General features: G+C 35.4%; 1 non-coding gene across 1 annotated transcript; it reads left to right on the plus strand.

The window, feature by feature from the left end:
* Positions 1-752: 752 nt before the first annotated feature.
* LOC128290718 (small nucleolar RNA R71) lies at positions 753-859 on the plus strand. Its single transcript, XR_008280506.1, has one exon. It is a non-coding gene; the product is annotated as a small nucleolar RNA R71 (small nucleolar RNA).
* The last annotated feature ends 12,674 nt before the right edge of the window (positions 860-13,533 follow it).

The raw sequence follows: 13,533 nt of genomic DNA on the forward strand, positions 1-13,533 counted from the left end.
TCTTAGATTCTCCATATCACTAGGCAAAGCACCTTGTAGACAGTTTCTAAGTTCAGTGGCAAGTTGACCCACTTGGTTTTCAAAGTTTTTTGATGTAGCTGCTTGGCTTTGGATTAAGGCATCATTTTTTGCTATGTATGCCTTTAACAGGTTTTTCAAACCATTGGATGGTTCAACTTGGGTTGGTTTCTAAACTTGTTGGGTAAATCCAGTTGGCTAGGTTAGTCTGGGATGTGCATAAGTTTTATTAGGCCCAGTTCCTTTGTTACTCCAAGGGAAATTAGGGTGGTTTTGCCAAGATGAGTTATAAAAATTGGATTGCAATCCTTTACTTCCTCGATTTTGGTTTTGGTTACCCATGTAATACATGGATTTTGTGTTTGATGGACATTCTTCAAACAAGTGTCCTTCCCCATAATAAACACAGGCTACATTTCTGTATTGATTCAGTGGCTGAGCTGTAAAATTATTAAACCCATTAGTGGTAAAATTTTTAAGCATTAAGGAAATCGAAGATATCTGAGATTCTAGTCAAGTGAGAGCATCCACTTCATGAATTCCAGCGACTCATCTTCCTAACACTACTCGATTGGTTAGCCATTGATGATTATTGCTAGCAATTATTTCAATAATTTCATAAGCCTCATTATAAAACTTAGAAAGAAGAGCTCTATTAGTCGAAGCGTCTACTACCATTCTTGTGTGAGCATTGAGATCATTAATAGAATGTCTTAAGTTGAATGAAATACGGGATTCCATGATGAGGGCACTTTCATCATAATTATTTATACCTTTCCCATGCCTCATACAAGGACTTCTTATCCATTTGTTGGAAAGTAGTGCTCTCATTCCTCAACTTAGCATTCTTGCTAGGTGGGAAATACTTCATAAGGAATCTTTCTGCTAACTCTTGCCATGTGGTAATGGAATGTGGTGGCAATGAGTTCAACCAGGCTCAAGCTCTAGCCCTTAGCGAATATGGGAACAACTTTAATCGTAGTGCATCTTTGAGTACTCCGGCTAGCTTGAAAGAATCGCTTACCTCCATAAATAGTCTTAAGTAGAGGTGAGGATCTTTGGTAGGCATTCCACTGAATTGGCCCACTGTTTGAAACGTCTAGAACATGACTGGCTTCAGCTCGAATTGTTGTGCCTTGATTTTGAGTCTCTTAATACCCATATAAGTTCATGAAATATTAGCACATCATACTGTCTTAGAGCTCTATCCCTATCATTAGCAATAAGGTAGGATTTTGAACAGGTTTTGCTCTGTTTCCTTGATTTAAATTTTCAAAGTTCATCTCTTCGATCCTTCTCTGAATTGCTCGCCTTATTCTTTGTCGAAAAATTCTTTCAATTTTGGGATCTATGAGGAGTAAATCAATAATTCGATTAAAACTCATAAATACCTGAAACAATCCCAGAAAAAAATTAGCTAAGTTAAAATTGAATAGAAAAAATAAATCAAAATGCAATATTAACAAATTCACAAATAATGACCTTTAAAACTATCCCCGGCAACGGTGCCAAAAACTTGGAATGATGGAAATGTGCAAGTGTACACAATCTCAACAAGTAATAAAGTGACAAGTAAATGTCGAGTTATCATACCCACAAGAACTGTGCAAAGAAATATTTATGAAATAAATAATTTAACAAGTTGGTGGTGAAATTTTGATGATTTGAAAAGGGGTTTAATTAATATTATGAATTAAATTAAGTAAAATAAAATAAAAAATAACAATTTCCAATGCACGATTTCAAAACAAGTTTTAATCAATATGACATAAATGCGCTAGATCAATTGCATTCTTTAACTTAACTTTATCAGAACCATGTTCATGTTTGTTACGAATTTAATTCACGGAAACTCGGCAATTTGCTAACTTATGAACATACTCACCTACCAAAACCCATTTATCTCTTGACTATATCTCTATGTCAATTCAATCGATTAAACAAATTTTAATAAGAAAATGTGTTAATGCACATACATACTTATGAAATTAAAATAATCTCTTGTACATATCTCTATGCCAATTTAAAAAATTAATTCAATTTTCATAAGCAAGTAAAAGATTAAGTGAGGTAACAATATATCTCTATATTGAAACAATTTAATAAAAAATCCTGAAAGTTATGCAAGGCTAATGTATTGTTTAGTATCATCGTTAATTCAACCTTCAGCTACCTTAAAAGATTACACATGTACCAATTAAATATTGTGTCCATTAATTACAATTTCAATCCACGTAACAATTAATTCAATTGTTACTTTACAATTTAAATGCAAGCATAACATAAACATGATTTTATTTAATTGAACAAATCAACAAGGCCTATAACAACTCAAACATGATTTTTAATAAATTAAGTAATAGAATGCAATCAATCTAACATGAATTAAATTTAATTCATTTTAATTAATAAAAGTAACGAAACAATGAGCATTCATCATAACATAATCAAGGAAATAACAGAGTAGGGAACTAGAAACGAATCTAGTATCTCTTTGAAGTCACTATTGTGATCCTTTTCATCTCTATTCATTGTCAATTCGAGGCCTCTATGAACACTCTAGTGATGCTACTCCAAGGCGAAAAAAGGCTCTTTCTTAAGAGGAGAAATCGACAAAGGAAATGACAAGAAAGAAAAGGGGAGAAAAGTGAGTGAAGAGAGAATGTGTTGTGACTAAATTCAGTTGAGTTCACTTCTGAAATGAGTAGAAAAATGAGGTATTTATAGGTGGGATTGGCTGCTAATTTTAGCAAAGAAATATTAGTCATTAACTCCCCCTATGACCGGCCACCACTCATGCATTTGTTGATGATTTTAACTTGCTACATTTGGCTAAGGGCAAATCTACAAAATCATAATAAGTGGAAGGGTTTGAATGCGATTTCAAGGATACTTCAAGGGTTGATTTTCAAGTATATAAATCAGCTAATTTAAGCTGATTGGGTCAGCATTTTGGATGGGTTTGGGCAGCTGGATTGCTCATTTGGATCAGTCTTTCGTATTAGTACAACTAGGCCTCATTTCCATAATATAATCAATAATAATTATTTAACCAAAAAAATTGGATTAAAATTAAAATTAATTACATTATGCATTAAAATTCATAATTTGGACCGTCTTAGGTTGAAAAATTTATTCACCTCAATGCTTTAGAAATCGCTTAATGGTTTGAGCTTCTAGCAATGTTTGCCGAGCCAATTTTCACCCTTTGTGAAAATCTGGCGAAAATAAATCAAAATTTATGAAAATTTTATTATATTTTTCGACAAGAATTACTATGAAACTATATGAATTTGAGTTAACAAGCGTATGAAAAAGTCTATATATTTTTATGTTTCCAGTAGTTTATACGACCGGCAAAGAGCCTGATAGGTGACTCTATGTACACATAGTATGTAAAGCTTAATCAGAAATACATTAAAGATTGGAACCAGAGAAAAAACAAAAGATGGACGTCCTCGCTTTTCTTAAATGAAAAGTAAGACTAACACCACGAAAAGAAATTAGCGAGGGTAGCATTCCACAAAGGGAATGGATGATAAGATGGATGCAAGAGACGAGCCCAGTTCTTCAAGAATTTGCACAGAAGAACAATATGAGAGTACCAAACTATCCGCTAGAAATGTTTGGTTTGATTCATTCCCATTATGAAGAAGAAGTGCAAGGAAGTGAGGAAAGGGAAGATAGTAAAGATAAAGAAGATGATGAGGAAGGGGATGAGTTGGATTCCCAAGAAGAGGAGGATTGACCAAACTTTTCAATTTTTAATTTTATTTTAGGAATGTAATTAGCTTGGGATAATTTTTATTGCTTTAAAAGTAGCCTTAACAATAGATTTCTATATATTTTTTTTCATTTCTATTGCAAATTTTCTATGTAGGAACCGCACATGATAGAAGCATGACATTTTCAAGCTTTCAACAAACAAGGAAGGAAGCAACCGACCATTAGACCATGGCAATATCACGATCAATCGGGTAACTTCTTTCCTTATATATTCAGGGCTGCACATTAAGGAGAATATGCTATCTAAAGTGTGGGGGTAACATAGGAATTTTTTTTTATTTTTCTTGTTAAAGTGTGCTTGATCTTATAGAAATACAAGTGATTGGTTAGGAGCATATATATAGGTTGGTCGTGTTTACTATAAATTTGGCATGATAGTGAATGATTTTAAATTTCCAATTGTTAGACTAATAAGTTCTATATATTACACTATAAATAAGCATTAAGTAATTGAATATACCAAATGTCATAGAAAATATAGGGAAACGAGCATGCTAGTGGGAATGATAAACAGTTAAATTTGTGATTACTTGATTGATTAAATTTGTGAATATTGAGATACCTAGGGATAACCTAAGGCATTGTTTGGTATAACCTAGAGCCAAAAAACTAAACCTATTTATGGATAGTTAGTAATTATTTTGAGCCAAAAAACATTTCTTGATGAACCTTCATACAAAAATCGAGCCAAAACACCAATTTGTACTTCCATTTTTTCTTTGGTCCCAAAATTGCATGAATTTAGACATCTGGCTATAGGCATTGAGGGTTAAGTAGATACATCATGGCGGATTTTGTAAAATCAGAGTGAAATAGGAAGAAACAGTGTTATCTAGTGATTATAAGATAGCCAACATGTGCAATACAAAAGAAAAAGTTAAAAAAAAAAGGTCAAAACAAGTAGAAAAAGTATTTGAAAAATAAAAGCATTGTGAGTGAGAAGTGTTGAAAAAAGTCAAATGTGACAAAGTCACAAAAATAGAAAAACTCAGTCATTAGTGCACAAAAACTCGTGAGCTAGACATAATTACTTTATTATGTTGTGACTTCCTATGTAGAGAAATAAGGAATGTGTGAGAATGAGAAATACGGCGATAAGTGAGCAAGGTTATTAAAGGGGAGAATAGGGGACAATACGATATGCCAAACTACATTCGTACTTGAAACTGTTTTGATGCTTCTTGTTTTTGAATTCCATATTTGTCTTCAGCCTCAAAATGTTACAAGCAGAAAAGTCCTATGTGATCTAGGTAAATCTATTGATGAATTTACGTCATATTGAGTAAATACAAGAATGACTGTATGTACTCTGCTAGAATATTCAAATTACATGTATGATTTATTGATGGATCCATATATTTGAGGACCTTAATATTTGTATACTTTTTACTATACTAAACTTATGTGTTTGAGCTTGAAAATAGTCAGTCATTTACATATCAGGCCAGAATTATGTGTATATATGATTTCTCATAGCTATATGCTCTACTAGTTTTGTATCATGCTTGTTTAAGAGGCGTATTTTATTTTTCATTTTTATCTTTCTTTGCTAGAGGACAAGCGATGACTTAAGTGTGGGGGAGTTTGATCTGTCATAATTCTTTGTAGCAAATTAAACTAGTTTTCATACTTAAGGAGCTTCAGTACAAGCAATTATGTTATGTGTTAAGTAGTTTTTCAAATTTAGTTTTAATTCAATAAAAAGTGTAATTTGAGTTGTTTTATGACCTTAGAGGCCGAATAAGGCCTAAAGGAGGGTTAACGTACTAAGTGAGTGTGCAGGACACCATTCAATGGTATAAGAGGTCGAGGTTGGTTGCCATGTTTGTAACACCCCTTTGTCCGTATTCGACGCCAGAACAGGACACAAGGCATTATCGGACTCACATCGCAGGCAAACATAGAATTCCAAGTCATATATTTTCATTCAAATTAAAACCATTTGCATTCAAACATAAAGTCCCTAATACGAGCCTACGAGGCCTAAGACAAGCTTCGAAAGTGGAAATAGACTAAACCGACAACTCGGGAAATTTTTACACAACTTAGAAAATTTTTGCTATAAACAGGGGTCACACCCCCGTGTAGTTTGGGACACGCCTGTGTGGGCAGGCCGTGTGGTCACACACGCCTGTGTCCCTAACCCATGTAACTCTCTGACTTGTAAGTCATGAACAAATTGAAGTCACACGGCCAAGTCACATGCCTGTGTGCTAGGCTGTTTGGATAATTTAATTTTCATAAAATAGGTGCAGACTTCACATTGTCGGGACACACGCCTGTGTCTCTGCCCGTGTGCTCAATTCTAGCATTTTGTTTCTTAAAATTAAGGTGCAGGGGACACATAGCCAAAACATATGTCCATGGGACAGGCCGAGTGTGTGGACATAATAAAGGTTATTTACCAAGCCATTTGTCACCCTCATTTACACCTAGACATGCACAAGTTCAAGGCATAATTCATAGCACACTTGGACAACCAATACATCCACAAGCAAGGCCAATTCATGTCATTTCATTATCACGTATAACATACTTACAACATCATATTCTACCAAACCAAATCAAACCAAACTCACATCCATGATTGCCAGCACACATACTTTTATCGTACATAATTCTTCATAGATTTCATAGCCTACCAATGGGCCAACCTCAACTATTCAACAACAATCCTGTAACACCCCGAATTTGGGCCTAGAAGTATTGGGCCTTGAATGGGGGTCCGTAAGGAGGTTGTATATAGGTATTTAATTGTACAATGAAATGACACAATTAAATGTCCGCTTTGGTGGTTAATATCCCTGGGAAGTGTTAGAGAAATCTTGGGTTCAAACTTGGGCTTTAGCAAAAATTTTGGTATTAAGTGAAAAAAACCTGGATGCTTGGATGAGGGTTTTTAAATTATTGTGTTAAATAAATGACACAAGGAAGCTTGTAGTCTAGTGGTTGTGGCGTCATTAAGGTTGTATAGGAGCACTGGGTTCAAGCCTTGGCTCTTGCAATTTATTTTGTTTTTTAAAGGGAACACGGACTTTGGCCTTTAGACCTTATAATTAATTAGGGATAAAATATGACACAAAAAGCCTTGTGGCTTAGTGGCAAGTAGCGTGTGGAGCATTTAAGGGGAGGCATAGGTTGAATCCCATGGCAAGCAAAGAGCATTTATTTTTCTAACGAGGCGGCAAGAGTTGGTGTTGAATTTAAACTCTAATGTTGGAGGATCCCACATCAGGAAGCTAATATAAGAGTGGTTGTGAAGCTGGCTTTAAATAGAGGGAACCATGAAGAGAGTAAATGTACCTTTCTTGGCTGATCCCTTTCGCTGTATGGCGTGCTCGTTTGGGTTGGGCGTCGGCTAAGAGTGCTCGGGCGTGGATTAACTCTAGTCTCCTATCGGTGTGTATTTATCACTACTCTTGTTGTTGGATGGCTACTTGGACGCGATGGTAGAAAGGGGCCATATGGGCCCAATGGGCCTACGGCCCAATTGGATAAGTTGTTTGATTGTGTAGTAAATATTGGACTAGGCTAGGTGAATCGCATATCTGTGGCTAGGTTTGGGCTAAAAGGGCCACACGAGCGTGTGGGCCCATTTGGGCCGAGAATAGGCTTTAGGCCCATTCGTATTGTTATCCATGTTTAGAATACTTTAGTTTACCAATTACTGAAATGCCCTCGACTTGTAAAATTACCAAAGTACTCTCGATTTACAGAATTACCGTTTTACCTTCAGTTTATAGAATTATTGTTTTACCCTTGATTTACAGAATTACTGTTTTACCCTTGATTTATAGAATTACCGTTTTACCCTCGATTTGTAAAATTACCGTTTTACCCTCGATTTACAGAATTACCGTTTTACCCTCAGTTTACAGAATTACTATTTTACCCTCGATTTACAGAATTACCGTTTTACCCCCAATTTACATAATTACCGTTTTACCCTCGATTTACATAATTATCGTTTTACCCTCGATTTACAGAATTACCGTTTTACCCTCAATTTACAAAATTACCATTTTACCCTCGATTTATAGAATTCTTGGTTCACCCTTGATTTCTGAATTCTTGTTTTACCTCGATTTACAAAATTACTAAAATACCCTTGGTTTGTGAAATTACCGTAATACCCTTAATTTGTAAAACTACCAAAATACCCTGTATGGTAAAATGACGAATATGCCCTTATGTTCAGTATGGTGATGTGTTTAGGATTTACATATATTGATATTGGATTAGTTAAGTTTGAGTGACAGGTGGTGGTTATCCTAGGTGATTGATTATGGAAACGTTTCAACTTCAACCCGTAACGGTGTGTACTAACCCTCGTAATAGCTTAGATTAATATTTCTTTGAAAAGCCGAAAGCTTCATATTTTAGTGATTCGGAATTAATATTTAGATCTATTTTCACGCACGTTTAAGTTGGATTCTAGCGGATATGGGGTAGGAAGGTATTTGGAACGTTCTTCAATGAGTAGATCTCAGGTAAGTATTGAACCTTCTTTCCATTTGTATCTTGTGGTTTAAGAAAAGCTGAAAACCCCTCTGTCGACTAAGGCTAAAAGGGTTTTTGGTGTTATTTGGTTTGTTGGTACTAGTGAGGATTTAAGGCTACCGATCGAGGAGTGTGTGAAAAGCTTGGATCATCGGAGTGACTAAATCTAGTCATCAACTTCGGCAAAGGTATGAACCCAAGGGCCATTGTGGATGGTGGCCGAATGTGTAAGTGATGATAATAGGTTGTTTTCGATTTGGTTTAATAATAACATGGTCTAATCTATAAGTGGTTGATTATAGGAGAAATCGCATAGGAGATCTCATCAAGGAATATCACAAATCAGGTGTGTAACGAACCCTTTTTCATAGCTTAAAGCGATAAAATGCGAAAAGCGAAATAAAATTCGGCATTTCGAGGACTTGTGAGCAATTAACGCTCACTAGTTAGTTAGAATCGATGAGACGATGATCAAGAATGATGGAAAGCAGTAAGAATGTGATTTTTGCGTTCTTGGTAAGTTGGGCCTCGAGGGCCAAAGTGGGGCCCATTGGGCTTTCAGCCCATTTGGGTAAAATTGGTAGAAAACGAAAATATGTTAAATTGCATGTTAAGATCATTATCTTGTTATGGATATAGGCTAAATGGGCCTAGATGACAAAATCAGCTGAGTAGGGCCCATCAAGGGTTTTTTGGCCCAATAACTCGTTTTCGCTAAAAGTGGGCCAGAATCACTGTATGCACCCATGAATTGTTTGTAACTATTAATGAACATGGAAACCCTAATTTTTGGTAAAATTACAAGATTACCCTTATAATATGAAAATGACCATTATACCCCTAGGGTTTATAAATGAACTTAATGCATAGGATTTTGGTAAACATGATATGTATGATATGCACATGACATGTATGATATGCACATGATATGTATGATATGCACACGAGATGTTCATAAATGCATTGGGTTGGGTTTTTATATGAATGGAGGAAGTGAAAAGGGCTTATGCCCCGCTTATTAAAGGGCTTATGCCCGATTATCAAAAAGGGCTTTTGCCCTGATTATTAAAAGAGGCTAGGCCTCGGTTATATGATAAAGTAGCTAAGTCGCCATGGAGAGTTATGGCGGGGTGGGTCGAGTTAATCCCCACATGGTGTGTTGGTTGGTACGGGTGGAGTAGCGGATGGTGGGTTGAGTAGTCTCCCAGATGGGTTTGCATTCTTTCATTGACATTATATGTTATATTGAAATGGGCCTATGGGCCATACTGTTTCTCGTAAAGGCTTGCCCGATGAATCTGAAATTTGAAAAGGCTTGCCCAGTGTTATGAAATATGAAATATGAAAAGGGCTATGGCCCAATACATGTTTGAGATTGGATTTGGGCTTAGACCCAACAGTTGTTATTGTTTTGGGCTCGAAAGGGGCTTGTTGCACTGAGTTTCCAAACTCACCCCTTTCCTTAACCTTGCGGTGAGCCTTGATGTGGGGACTTGGGTAGGAAGGATTGAGTAGCCACGGTGATCGTCTTTTGGCTTTTAAACAAGCGTTGGTTTTCATTAAATTTCCTTTAATTATTATTTATTTTGGGTTGTAATAAGGCCATTTTAACTTTTCTTTTATTTCTTCTGGATTATTTTATTTTTAATAACTTCAAACCTGGTTGATAATTGTTCAAATGGGCTAGACTTAGGACGTGTTTTCAAAATGATACGTGTTTTCAAAATGATACTTGTTTTCAAAATATCTCAACACCACAATTAATCGATTTATCAAAGACGTCCACTTAAACAAATTTAAACTCGATATGACAAAGTGTGGCTATGGTTGTGGGCATGTCTAGGATTGGATCCAATTAAAGAGCTTGGTACTTAAGCAGCCTTCATGGCTCACCTCCTCTATCTCGGATACCTACCTGGTGCCCAGCTTCCATACACTTTGTTAACTCAACAAAATATATGGTTTTAAAACACTAAAAACGGAACGTGGGTTTTCAACTCCAATGTGGCACGTCAAATTTGGCCATAACGTCTGGGCCGGGTTTGGGGTGTTACAAATCCATTCAGCCATATTCAACCATTTGTCAAGCATTTAAAAACCACATCACACAAGATATTGTTTCACATGCATACATATATAGATATATATATATATAAGCTTACAACCAATTCAACCAAAATAAGCCAAGTTACAAGGCCAAGCACCACATCAAGCCTTTGATAATTACAAGCCAATACATTTGGCCAAATTCTTAATGACACATATAACAAAATGACCAAGTCCCTATACATGCCATAATCTCAAAAATGTTTAAAATCATCGGTACCCAAAATAACAAATTGATAGTGTGATGCGATCTCCGACGATCTCCAATCTGAGCTAGCTTGGTGACATTATAAAACATGGAAGAATAAAATATAGTAAGCTATATAGCTTAGTAAACACATATGTAAGAAATAAGCAAACCCTACCATACATTAATTTGCAAGTGATATAACATAAGATAATATAATTTACCATAATCTCATGATCATAATTCACTTTCATCACAATTTACCTTGAAATCATCATTTCACGAAATAATAATCATAAGCTTTGAGTACATACCTGTACCATCTAGTAATAATTTCATACTTAGTCTCATTGTTGTCATACCCAATGAACCACTTGGAATAATAATATCAGATACAAGGGAAACCTTGCTCACAAGGTGCCATATATATAGCTATTGCTACTTTTATCTCATATGACATATGTGCTCGCTCTCGAACTATCCACGGGCCTGCTCACACAAACTATCAGTCGAAACGTAGCTACACGGTGTTGCTCACACAAGCTATCAAGTAACAGCAACATATGTCGGTATACTTAGCCACTGATAGGACATACAAGACCAGTACTAGGAATCACATAACATAAAACCCTAGTGACATGTCACTTGTATCCTAATCTATTCCTAAGGTTCGATTGGGATTTCTCGCTTGTCAAAACGTCGTCAAATGTGTTCGTAAGATCGATTACAAAATTAATGCATAAACTAAAGTAATTAAACACATTTAATGTAAATCTTATCTAACAAACAAACTTACCTCGGTTACAAAAACGGCCAAAAGGACTTATTCATCAAATACTTTGTTTTTCACCTGATCTACACCCGAATTTCATTTTTCTTGATCTATAATACCACATTTATCTTATTTAATCATCACATTGTTCAACTCAGCCCAAAAATATATTATGGCAAAATTTATATTTTTACCCCTAACTTTTCAACATTTTACGATTTAGTCCCTAGGCTCGTAAAATGAATTCATTCAATTTCATCACAACCTAAGCCTAGTTGATTGTTATTTATACTCATAATAGGCCACATTTTTCATTTATTCACACTTTTCTATACATTTTATAGACTTTTACAAATAAGTCCATATTTGACGTTTTTACTGAAAATCACTTTGCAAAAGTCGTTTAACAAACAACAAACAAACATTTTCTACCATCAAACATCAAAATACAAGCACATCCAACATGGGTAAAATTTTAAACCTTAATCCTTCTTCAAATTAGTCCTTGGAAAGGCTAGATTAGATTAAGACAACTTCAAAAACATAGAAATCGTTAAAAATGGGGCAAGAACGGACTTACAATCGAGCTTGAAAGTGGCCAAAACCCTAGCTATTCACTCCTTGTGAATTTCAAATTTGGGGGGACTAATTTGAAAAGATGGACACTTTTATTTAGTTAATTTTGTCTTTATTTGACAAATTACTAAAATGCCCTTAATGCATAACTTTAAAATTTTACTTAGCCATGTCCATTTTTGTCCATACAAAATATAATGGTCTAATCACCATTTAAGGACCTCTAATTTAGAATTTCATATCAATTTACTATGTTTAGCCTATAGAACTCAAATTTTGCACCTATTGCAATTTAGACCTTCTAGTCAAATTGGACACTCAATCGATAAAATTTCTTAATAAAATTTTCACACAATTATTCTATCATGTTGTAGACCTTAAAGGAATAATAAAATAAATATTTCCACTTTGGATTTGTGGTCTCGAAACCACTATTTCGGTTTGACCCAAAAATAGGTTGTTACAACTCTCTCCCCTTAGGAATTTTCGTCCCCGAGAATCTTACCGGAAAAGAGGTTTGGGTACTATTTTCTCATAGCTTCCTCAGGTTCCCACGTAGCCTCTTCAACCCCATGTCTTTTCCACAAGACTTTCACTAGGGTTATGCTTTTATTTCTCAACTGTTTAACTTCTCGAGCTAACACTTTAATCAATTCTTCGTCATATGTCATATCGGGTCGAATCTCAACCTTTGTCGGTGAAATTATGTGCGAAGGATCTGACCGATAACCGCGAAACATCAATACATGGAACACATTGTGGATCCTTTATAACTCTGTTGGTAAAGCTAACCAATATGCCACCGACCCTATTCTTTCAAAAACCTCATACGGACTAATAAAATGAGGACTCAGTTTACCCTTGTAACTAAATCTAAGAATTTTCTTCCTCAGATACACTTTCATAAATACCTTATCACTGACTTGAAATTCCATTTCCTTTCATTTTAGATCCGCGTATGATTTTTTTCTATCCGAAGCTACTTTTAAACAATCACAAATTACTTTCACTTTTTCTTTGGTTTCTCTAACCAAATCAACCCCGTGAATCTATCTCTCACTGAGCTCGGTCCAATACAACAGAGTTCGACACTTGCAGCCATAAAATGCCTCATACGGTGTCATCTTTATACTCGACTGAAAACTGTTGTTAAAAGCAAATTCGACTAAAGGTAGATATTTTCCCCAGCTACCTTCAAACTCTAAAACACAACAGCGAAGCATATATTCAAGAACCTGAATTGTTCTTTCAGATTGACCGTCGGTTTGCAGATGAAATGTGGTACTAAGATTCAACTTTATGCCTAAAGCCTCTTGCAACTTTTTCCAAAATTGAAATGTAAACCTCGGATCTCTATCCAAAATAATAGAATTAGGCACCCTGTGCAATCTAACAATCTCAGCAATGTACAGTTCAGCTAGCTTATCAAGTGAATAGTCGATACGTACCGGAATAAAATGAGCCAATTTCGTCAATATATCAATAACGACCCAAACAGTATCTTTCTTCTTCAGAGCCAGAGGCAATCCAGTTATGAAATCCATTGTAATTCTGTCCCATTTCCACTCGAGAATCATCACAGGCTGAA

This window comes from Gossypium arboreum, chromosome 3 (assembly GCF_025698485.1).
Source record: "Gossypium arboreum isolate Shixiya-1 chromosome 3, ASM2569848v2, whole genome shotgun sequence".
NCBI lineage: Eukaryota > Viridiplantae > Streptophyta > Magnoliopsida > Malvales > Malvaceae > Gossypium > Gossypium arboreum.